Here is an 8,788-nt window from a genome sequence, read left to right as displayed (position 1 = left end):
CTGTTGGAGGAAGTGGAATAAAGTGTTTGAGGTTAGTCCCTACTACTCTCCTATTCTTTAAAACTGCACAGATCAAAAGAGGGTCCTGTTTGCTTGGGCTTAGGGCGGGGTCTGATGGGTCAGTGGGTGGAACAAGTGCAGTACAGGCTAGTGCCAGAGATGCACCCTGGTTGGTTTGTTGCAGTACAGAGTAGGCACACAAATGGAATCCAGACTCTTTGGGAGGATGTTCCTTTTGGGTTTAGGCCTATATTTATGTGGTTGCAGGCAGTGAAGGGGAAACATGTAACTGAGTACCACCTTCTCCCATGAAATGATGCAAAAGGTTGTTTGGGGAAAGTGTTCACCTTGAGGCTTCAATCTTTCAAACTCAAAGCCCTGAGAGTAAACCCCACTGAACACAATGGGACTTGCTTCTGAGTAGACATGCATACTGTGACTGCCCTAGGGCCATGTCTTAGGGTCAATGCTGGAATACATCGTTCAACCAACTTGATGCCCTGCTTTGTATTGTTTGGCCACTATATGGTTGGTTACTGTGGCCCACTGGCATACCTAGGGAAAGTCAAGAGGGGGCAAATGCCTCAGGGCGCTACGTGTGTGGGGGCAACTGCCGCCTTCCTAATCCCACCCGGAGGCCTTTGAAGGGCCAGAGAGACTGCACACAGCCTCTGCAGTCTTCCAAAGGCTTTCTGAGGCCTCTGGGCCTTTGAAGTGAACTTCTGGTTTTTGGCCAAAAATGACATTTAAGGCCCTTAGAAGGCCTTTTGAGGGCCGGGGAGGCTTCCCTCATGCGTGTGGCTTCCGCTGGTCCTCTGAAGGTCCCCAGTGGGGGGGGGGGAAGCATTAAACTTGGTGGAGGGAAGCATTCTTGGGTCCTGGCCCCTGGCTGCACAGGACAAGGATGACCAGTGCTATAGCTTTTTAAAATATCTTTAGAAATTCCTCCTTAGACCTAGCTGGTTTTGTCTCTCAGTCAGTATCATTAGGAAAGTGGTAAAAACGACTATGTTCTACCAAGCTTCTGATTATACCGATTGTTCTCATAGGATTTATGTTGCTGTGAATGCTCTTTTTAAATTATTATTCTAGCTTTTAATTTATCTCTTCGCTTTGGATTGTATGTTTATTGTCTTTACTTTTTTAATCAATTTGTTTAATTCTGCATTGTATTGTATTTTATTATTGTTGTTGATTGCCTTGGAGGCCCTTATAGGCATCTTTATTCTTCCTTCGCACTAAGCTCCAACATATCCTCCAGTCAGTCTTCGAAATCTGGAAATTCTGATGTCTCCAATTTAATTTTAAGATACAAGCTCTCAATTTGGAAGGGCGTATTTTTTGTAATATATAAATTGCCTGGTGCATCAGGCTAATGGTGCATCAAGACTGAGAAATGACTGAGTGTGCCTCAGGAAGATGTAAAAAGTCAATAATGGCTGTGATATTCATCAGTAAAATGCTTTATACAGCCCCATCACTGAACATCAGGGAGTAAAAAGTTTTCCTCTGCTCAAAATAAGGAGTGGCTGATGACATCATGGAAGCTAGAATTACTAAAATTATACTTCCAAGAGAAGGCTGAGGGGATACATGTTGTGCAATCTTGAAATACCTGAAAGGCTGTCACATGTAAGAGGGCAAAGATTTGTTCTCTGCTGGCCCAGAGAACGGAACTAGATGGAATGGGTCTAAGCTGCAAGAGGCAATATTTAGTTAGATTCCAGGAAGAAATTCTTAATGATAAGAGCAGTTTGACAATGGAACCACTTACTGGACCTGATGAGTTTTTCCTTGCTGGAAGTCTTCAAACAGAGCCTTGACAAGCATCTTTTGAAGGTGCTGCAGAGAAGATTTTTCTGCTTCGAGCAAGGGAATTGGACTACATGACCTTGAAGTTCCCTTCCAACTGTAGGACCCTGTGATTATGAAAGTTTGGCTGCTTTTCACATGGGTTTTGTAGGGAGACTCTTAGACTTCAATCCTGTGCTCACGTACTTGGGAGTAAGTAGTAAGTTCCATTACCTCAGTGGGATTTACTTCTGAGTAAAAATGCATAAGATTAGACTTTCATTGGTGCAAAATTTCATGCAATCTCTTTGACTGAAGATCACTAGTATATTTTTAATGCCTGCTTTTAATGGTTTGGAGAACTTAAGATATGGCGCCAAAGCAATGAATGGCTTATGAGATTTTGATAATTAGGTGGATGGAGAGAGCTCAAGTTTACATTTTTATATTGTTTAACGTATACCTAGAAACTGCTTCAAGCTTATTGCACTACGATTAAGTGGAATTTTTGCCTTTATTTATGTAGGCTCTGTGTAAATGTAACACTTGATCCCTACAGACCATATTTTAGAAACCAGGGACCAGCTTTGGGAACTCGCCTCTTCAATATAAATTCCATCTCTCTGCAGCATGGGTCCATGTGGACCTGAGCCAGCGAGTCAGAGTAGACCCCTCTACACTATGGAGGCTTACTCCTGGGTAAGGGAACAAATATTTCCTTACCCAGAGGGGATCTCTGCTCCTCCTCAGGATGTCATGGTAGCCATTTTGGCATTGATGCACTGGCCAGGGAAAAGAACAGGATTGGACTGTTGCTCCTGGTTAAACATGTATAGGATTGCAGCTCTTGTTAGCATTAACCATGATTACTGTTGGTGTTGATGCAGTGGTTAAAATGGACCAGTGAAGGAGTTTGGAATTCATGCTGCAGAAGAGAGAAGGGGGGAGTCCAAATGGCAGAGGATGGATCCGGTTTGCAAACTGCAGATTGCAAGAAGGCAGAATTACCTCTGCAATGGAATTTTAGTCTTCCAACTTGTTTTTTTGCCAATGGCAAAAAAGTGCAAAGATGTTAAACAAATGATGTTTAAAACTAGAAATTAAATATAATCTATATGACAACTCATATTTTGGACCCTCCAGTCCAAATAAACTATCAACACTTATCGTAGTTAATGTTAAGTAGCCTGTCTTTTAACCATGGTTAGCAAACCTGCTTCATTCTGATGTCCTCTTGATTAAAACAGGAATCTAGTTTGGATTAACCATGGTTAACAACAGGAAAATGCGATACCTAACACATCTGGAAGTTGCTCAGGGTCAAGTTTTGAGGAACAGTGATGAGGAACAGTCATTAAGAATGTCTTCTGGTATGCTACCACCATGTGGGCTTTACACATATGTCCCGGCCTAGCACTGCAATATGCCTGCTGTAATGCTTGAACCACCCAGAATAAGGCTGCTTCTAACTTTCCAGATGGAGTAAGGCATTTCTCACAGATGGCAAAGATAGGGATTTGCTACTATTCCTTGAATTCACCACTAATTGCAGATTACTTTTCAGTTCCCATGATGAGCAGCAGTTCATCTACTTTGCATGTAGTTGAATGACAAGCACATCCACTTTGTGAATAGTTATTCAAACAATGTAGTTAAACTACTTTTGTTGGTAATGAACTACTGTAGTTAATTAGGGACATGTGGTGCAGGGGCAGCAGGTGAGGCAGAACTGCCCTGTTCACATCCTCTTTCTCCAGTGTGAGGAGTTTTCTTGGATGTAAGGAGAGCCTCCTCAGGTGTAAGCAGGCAGGGCAGCTGTAGTGCTTTTCCATGACTATGATGGGGTTGTTCTGCCTCACCTGCTCCCTCTGCACAGCACATCCCTGAGTTTAATTATTAACAATAAGAATTACTTTCATCTTCTTAGGGAAAATTCCTTTTAATTGAATAATACATTATTTATTGTCATACTGTAAAGTTTGGCTAAGTACTAAAAGAAATTCCAAAAGAGTCATTAATACAGAAATGCTTGCTAGAAGAGAAATACTAGAAGAGGTTGTGATAACTTCCATTCTTGAAACTAGTAGCTGGGTGCATGTTCAGTGTGTGATTTTTCTAAGGAGGCACTTAGAATATTCTAACAATTCTGTCTGGTCCTGGGAGAGAATAACTGCACCCAAGGGGATAGAGGTCCTGTGTGGAGTTTTTGCTTTCCAGGCCTGCTTTGACCACTGACAGGTATAGCTTTTTAAAGAAATAGTTTAACTTTTCTTTGGGGAAGGAATGATTATTAAAAAAAAAAAAAAGTAGCTAAAACTATTTCAAAGTAGTTTTTAAAAGTCGCTCCAAACAGTGGCATCATTAGGCTGGGGCAGGGAGGCGGATTGTCCCCAGGTGCGAGACTCGAAGGGATACGTCATCACACTTTCCGAACCTCCCTTTGGAACTCTTTGGGCCGCTTTGGGCTCAGCCGCCATGCGCTTTCACCTTGGAGCATGTTTTTGCCGCTCACTGGCAAGAGCATGTAGTGGCTGGGCCCAGTCACTGAAGGGAGGCACACTTTCTACATTTAAATTAATGCAAGAATCCAAAAGGTTGGGAATTACCTGATTACAGTTTTGGACCTGTGTCCACACAGGTTCTGTGGGGCAAATGCCCCAGGCACGAGCCTCTAGGACCCCGTGGAAGCCTCTCTGAATCTCCCAACAGGATCAGAAACTGTGCTTCCGGTTTTTCCGGTGCTCAGAGAGGCTTCCCTGCACAGCCATGGGTCATGCGAGGCTCTGTGAGCCTCAGGTGAGTGGGGGCGCAGATTTTTGCGCGGGGGCAGTGACAGCCTGCAGGGGGCGCCATCGCAGACCTTTGCTACAGGTCTGGGGAGGTCAACTGCTGTGCCTGTTAGTGTTCACTTCTAATGTGTAGCACCGTGATGTGTCAACAGCTTCAAGGCCTATAGGAGAAAAGCCTTGCCACTTGGCGCTCTCTGTTTATCTTTTCAAGTAAAATCAGAGGGTTTTCTTCTCTTTAATAGAGCCACTTGTTTTAATTAAATATTGTACTGCAGCAACCCATGCCAAATGTGGCTTCAGCACAGATGGCTGTTGAAAGCGACAATGTATTTAAAGGTACATGAAAGAAAGCTCACCATGATGAACTGAAATAATGTTTCTAAAGCGTTTGCAAAAATGAGTTCCAGTGTTCACTTTAGAGTTTTGATATAAACAAATGACCTGTTTTAAGGACTTTGATATCATTTTTTGTCTTATTGGAAAAGATCATTTTGCATGCACTTTGATGCTCCTGTTTGTCTCTACTGATATGCCCCCACCTAAAGCTTGACTCTTGTGTACTAAAACATTTCCAATTATTAAAGAATTCTCTGAAGGTTTTATTTTATTAGCAGGAGACTTTGAATCCATAGCAAGCAAAAGCAGCAAATCCAATCCTCAGTCAAGGCCTATCCATGCTACATCACAGGAGTTTTCGCTCAATTTATTTTCGGTTTGGATCGTGTGCCAAAACAGAACTGTAGAGCTGGAAGGAACCTGACAACCATCTGCTTCCGTTTTCTACCCTGGGGAAGGATCCTATTTGCTCGCATTTACTGAACTGCTCAACTCACATCACCCAAATGACAATACACCATGAATGACTGCAGAACCTGGTTAATATCTAAGTCTTCCAGCAGTTGCAACTCATACTGTTGGTTGTTCATAAATTCAAAACATGGGAAGGAAGAGCACAACTGCAGAGAAGAATGTGATGAGCCAGGTTTGCAGAGAATTGGCAGGAGACATCCTGGTGCCATACTGTGTCAAATACCTGTAATGTGAAGGACCAGAGTGACAAACCAAACCATTTTGATTTTAAGGGCCAAAAACACCTGATATTTACACCTGGTAGAAGCAGCTGGATCAGATGCCCCCATGGACTGAGATCGCAGTGAAAGGTGGAGGTGGTGGCCTTAATTCTACTCCCTGCCATGGTCCTGATCCAGATTGAGCTTTGAATATGCTGATTTAAAGGAAAAACAATCCACCATTGGTGCCAGCAGGAACTTTTGTTCATTATGGGGGGGGGGGGGGCGCATCTGGACTATGAGAATATGCAAGGGGGAGAATTAAAACTGCCCTACCTCCTTTATAGTCCTAATCAATGGGGTCCTCTGATCTGGCTGCTGTTTACTTAGCTAAAATCAAGCCCATGAGCCCTCATAAAGGCCTGAGGCTGCAATCCTATCCACACTTACCTGGGGGTAAGCCCCATTGACTCTAATGTGACTTACGTCTGAGTAGACATGCATAGTGTTAGATCGCAGGTTCACATCAAAATGACACCAACTCAAGAGTGACCAGGAAATCCATTTATTACATCCATTACAGAAAGATAAAAGCACATAGGTACAGCCGCTCTAAAATACCCCCAGTGCTCCAGCCTCCATTACCCTCTAATCTTACACACCTGTCCCAGACTCCTGAGCACAAGATCATTCCACCTTCATTCAGTTGTTCAGCAGATTTTACATGCTTATTGTTCCAAAATATCAACTATGTGACTAACTAGATTTGATGTTGTTTGCATCATCCCCCATTATGCATCATGTTCTCAGACAATCATCTACATTTTCTTAAAATACTGTTGCATGATTTCTGAGGGAAGTGTGGAGGGTGCTTAAAAAATTACTGAAGCTCTTGTGTGGTTCACACACTCTTTTCTGATACTGTCGTGCTAATCGCAAGGGACAGATGGAGAGCTAAATTTCATAATAAACCAGTGGATCATTTCATGTCATTTTCTTTTTCAATGAAACAGGGTAAAAGTTTTACTGAAAATCTTTGTTAGGTTTTAAAAAATTGTTTATTGGTTCATCTGTGCGAAAGCCAGTTTGGGGATAGTTTATAAGCCAGAGATTATAACATAAAGAAGTCAGTAAAATCAACAAAAATGCCAGTTCATAGATAGGCAAAATTCTATGCTAAGGCTAGTTACTCTTTGAGCACAACACCAAAATCTGTCCATTGAGCCTACCTGAAGAAAAAAATATTTCTTGCTATTTCATCAGAGACCATCTTATTAATTATATAATTACAAGCATACTGTTAATTAATCACATTTTTATCCTATTCTTTGCCAGTTTCTGCTGTAGGAAGCTGCCTGCACTGCTTCAGACTATCCAAATCAGGGCCCAATCATATGGGCTCACTGGGCTGCCAGAATTCACATTCTGGGGGAGCAGCTTGCTTTATGGTGGTTGCAAAAGGCTACATGGCATTCCATGCTGCTGACCACTAATACAAGTGGCTGTGGTTGTGTGACAGTTGTCTGCAAAGGAGCCCTGGTGCTGGGAAGTTGGTACATTGGGGAGGTGGAATGGGGCAGGGAGGGGGAGGAACAGGGCAGAGACTGGGAGGGAGGGATGTGTGATGAGGCTAAGAAGGGGACAGTTTTGGTGGTAGCAGTGCTGCTGATATCCTATTCCCCTTCTCAGCCTTGATCCATCTTCCTGGATTCTCTCAGACTTGTGCCAGTTCAGGGAATTTGTGGAAGTTCAGGCGGTCCACCTATGAGACTTTATGCAGAAATCTGGGGCCACCTGCCTCCCCTTCCAGTCTTGCTCCTCCTCCAGCGCTCTGAAAATCAGAGCAGTGGTGCAGTGGTGCCACTGCAAATTGGGAGTGCCAGGGTAAATAGAATGCCAGATGCAGGGGAGTGGTAGCAAGATGCAAATACCTTGTGGTCTTGTGTGCTCCCTGAGGCATCTACTGGGCCACTGTGAGATGATGATGATGATAATAATAACTAGGTATTTATATACCGCCTTTCTGGTCATCGGATTACTCCTCTGACTTTATTCATAGGAGCTGATACAGGAAGCTGGACTGGATGGGCCCTGAGCCTGGTCCAACTGGGCTCTTCTTGTGTTCACTGTGGTGCTTTCCCCAATAGTCCTTATGGAAGGACAGTAATCAGCAAGGTTGGCAACCTTCAGTCTCGAAAGACTATGGTATAAGCCTACAGCACCCGGTGTTCCCAGGCGGTCTCCCATCCAAGTACTAACCAGGCTTGACCCTGCTTAGCTTCCAAGATCAGATGAGATCAGGCATGTGCAGGGTAACAGTTGCTGCCAATCAAGAGGATCCTCTCTTAACATCTTCTGACACCCTGCACTTCTGCAACAGGCCAGTTGTAGAAGATCTTGCCAACAAGAGAGGAATCTTTCTTCTGCCAGGGTCCTTCCTGCCTGGCCAGTTTTGAAGAAAAATGGGGAGGCAAGGAGGTGGCAGCAGTGATGAGGGTGAGGGGACTAAGCTCGCACATGAATGCACATGTACCCCAAAGGGGCTGTGGCAAAATTAGGCATGCTGCAGGTGCCAGTCTGAGTTCGGCTGAACTTGGAGAAGGAGCTCCTGGTCAGCACAAACAATTCTGAGCTTGATGGACAAATTGTCTGCTCAGTAGAAGGAAGCTTCCTATGCTTCCATGACAATGAGTAAAAGATCCTCACCTCAGAGCATCTCCTACCTGATCTCAACTTGAAGCTAGTGGATGCCAGTGGTCTGCCACAAGTGCCACCGTGGGACTCTGGGCTTTATTGCCATGCTTGAGCTGACTCTGTGAGCATTAAATCAGTGGTTCCCAAACGGGTGGGTCACAACCCACAAAGGGAACAGGAAGCAGGATATTCCCTCTTATGGAGAGTGGCCCTGCTCCTGAAGGCAGTGACAGAGCCACGGTGATAGCAGCACCACCGCTACCAAGGGGCTTGTTTTTTTTTATTATCTTGGGGGCAGTGATAGCCTTGCAGTCCCCTCCAATGTCCTGCGAGGCTTCTGTAAACAATCCTCATCTCCGATCAGCAGCTATTTCCATTTTCATGTAAAAACTGGAAGTAGCTGCTGATAGGAGAGAAGGACTCCTATCACAGAAGCCTTGGAGGACATCTGAAGGGACTGCAAGCCTCCAGGACCCTGCAGGAGGTCAGCGCTGCTCCTAAAGT

At 44.1% G+C, this 8,788-nt stretch overlaps 1 pseudogene; it reads right to left on the bottom strand.

The window, feature by feature from the left end:
• Positions 1-7,800: 7,800 nt before the first annotated feature.
• On the bottom strand, positions 7,801-7,917 carry LOC136643243 (5S ribosomal RNA; annotated as a pseudogene).
• Positions 7,918-8,788: the final 871 nt, after the last annotated feature.

This window comes from Tiliqua scincoides, chromosome 2, assembly GCF_035046505.1.
Source record: "Tiliqua scincoides isolate rTilSci1 chromosome 2, rTilSci1.hap2, whole genome shotgun sequence".
Taxonomy (NCBI): Eukaryota; Metazoa; Chordata; class Lepidosauria; order Squamata; family Scincidae; genus Tiliqua; species Tiliqua scincoides.
Note: the sequence above shows the minus strand (reverse complement) of the source record. Positions and strands in the feature narration are given on the sequence as shown.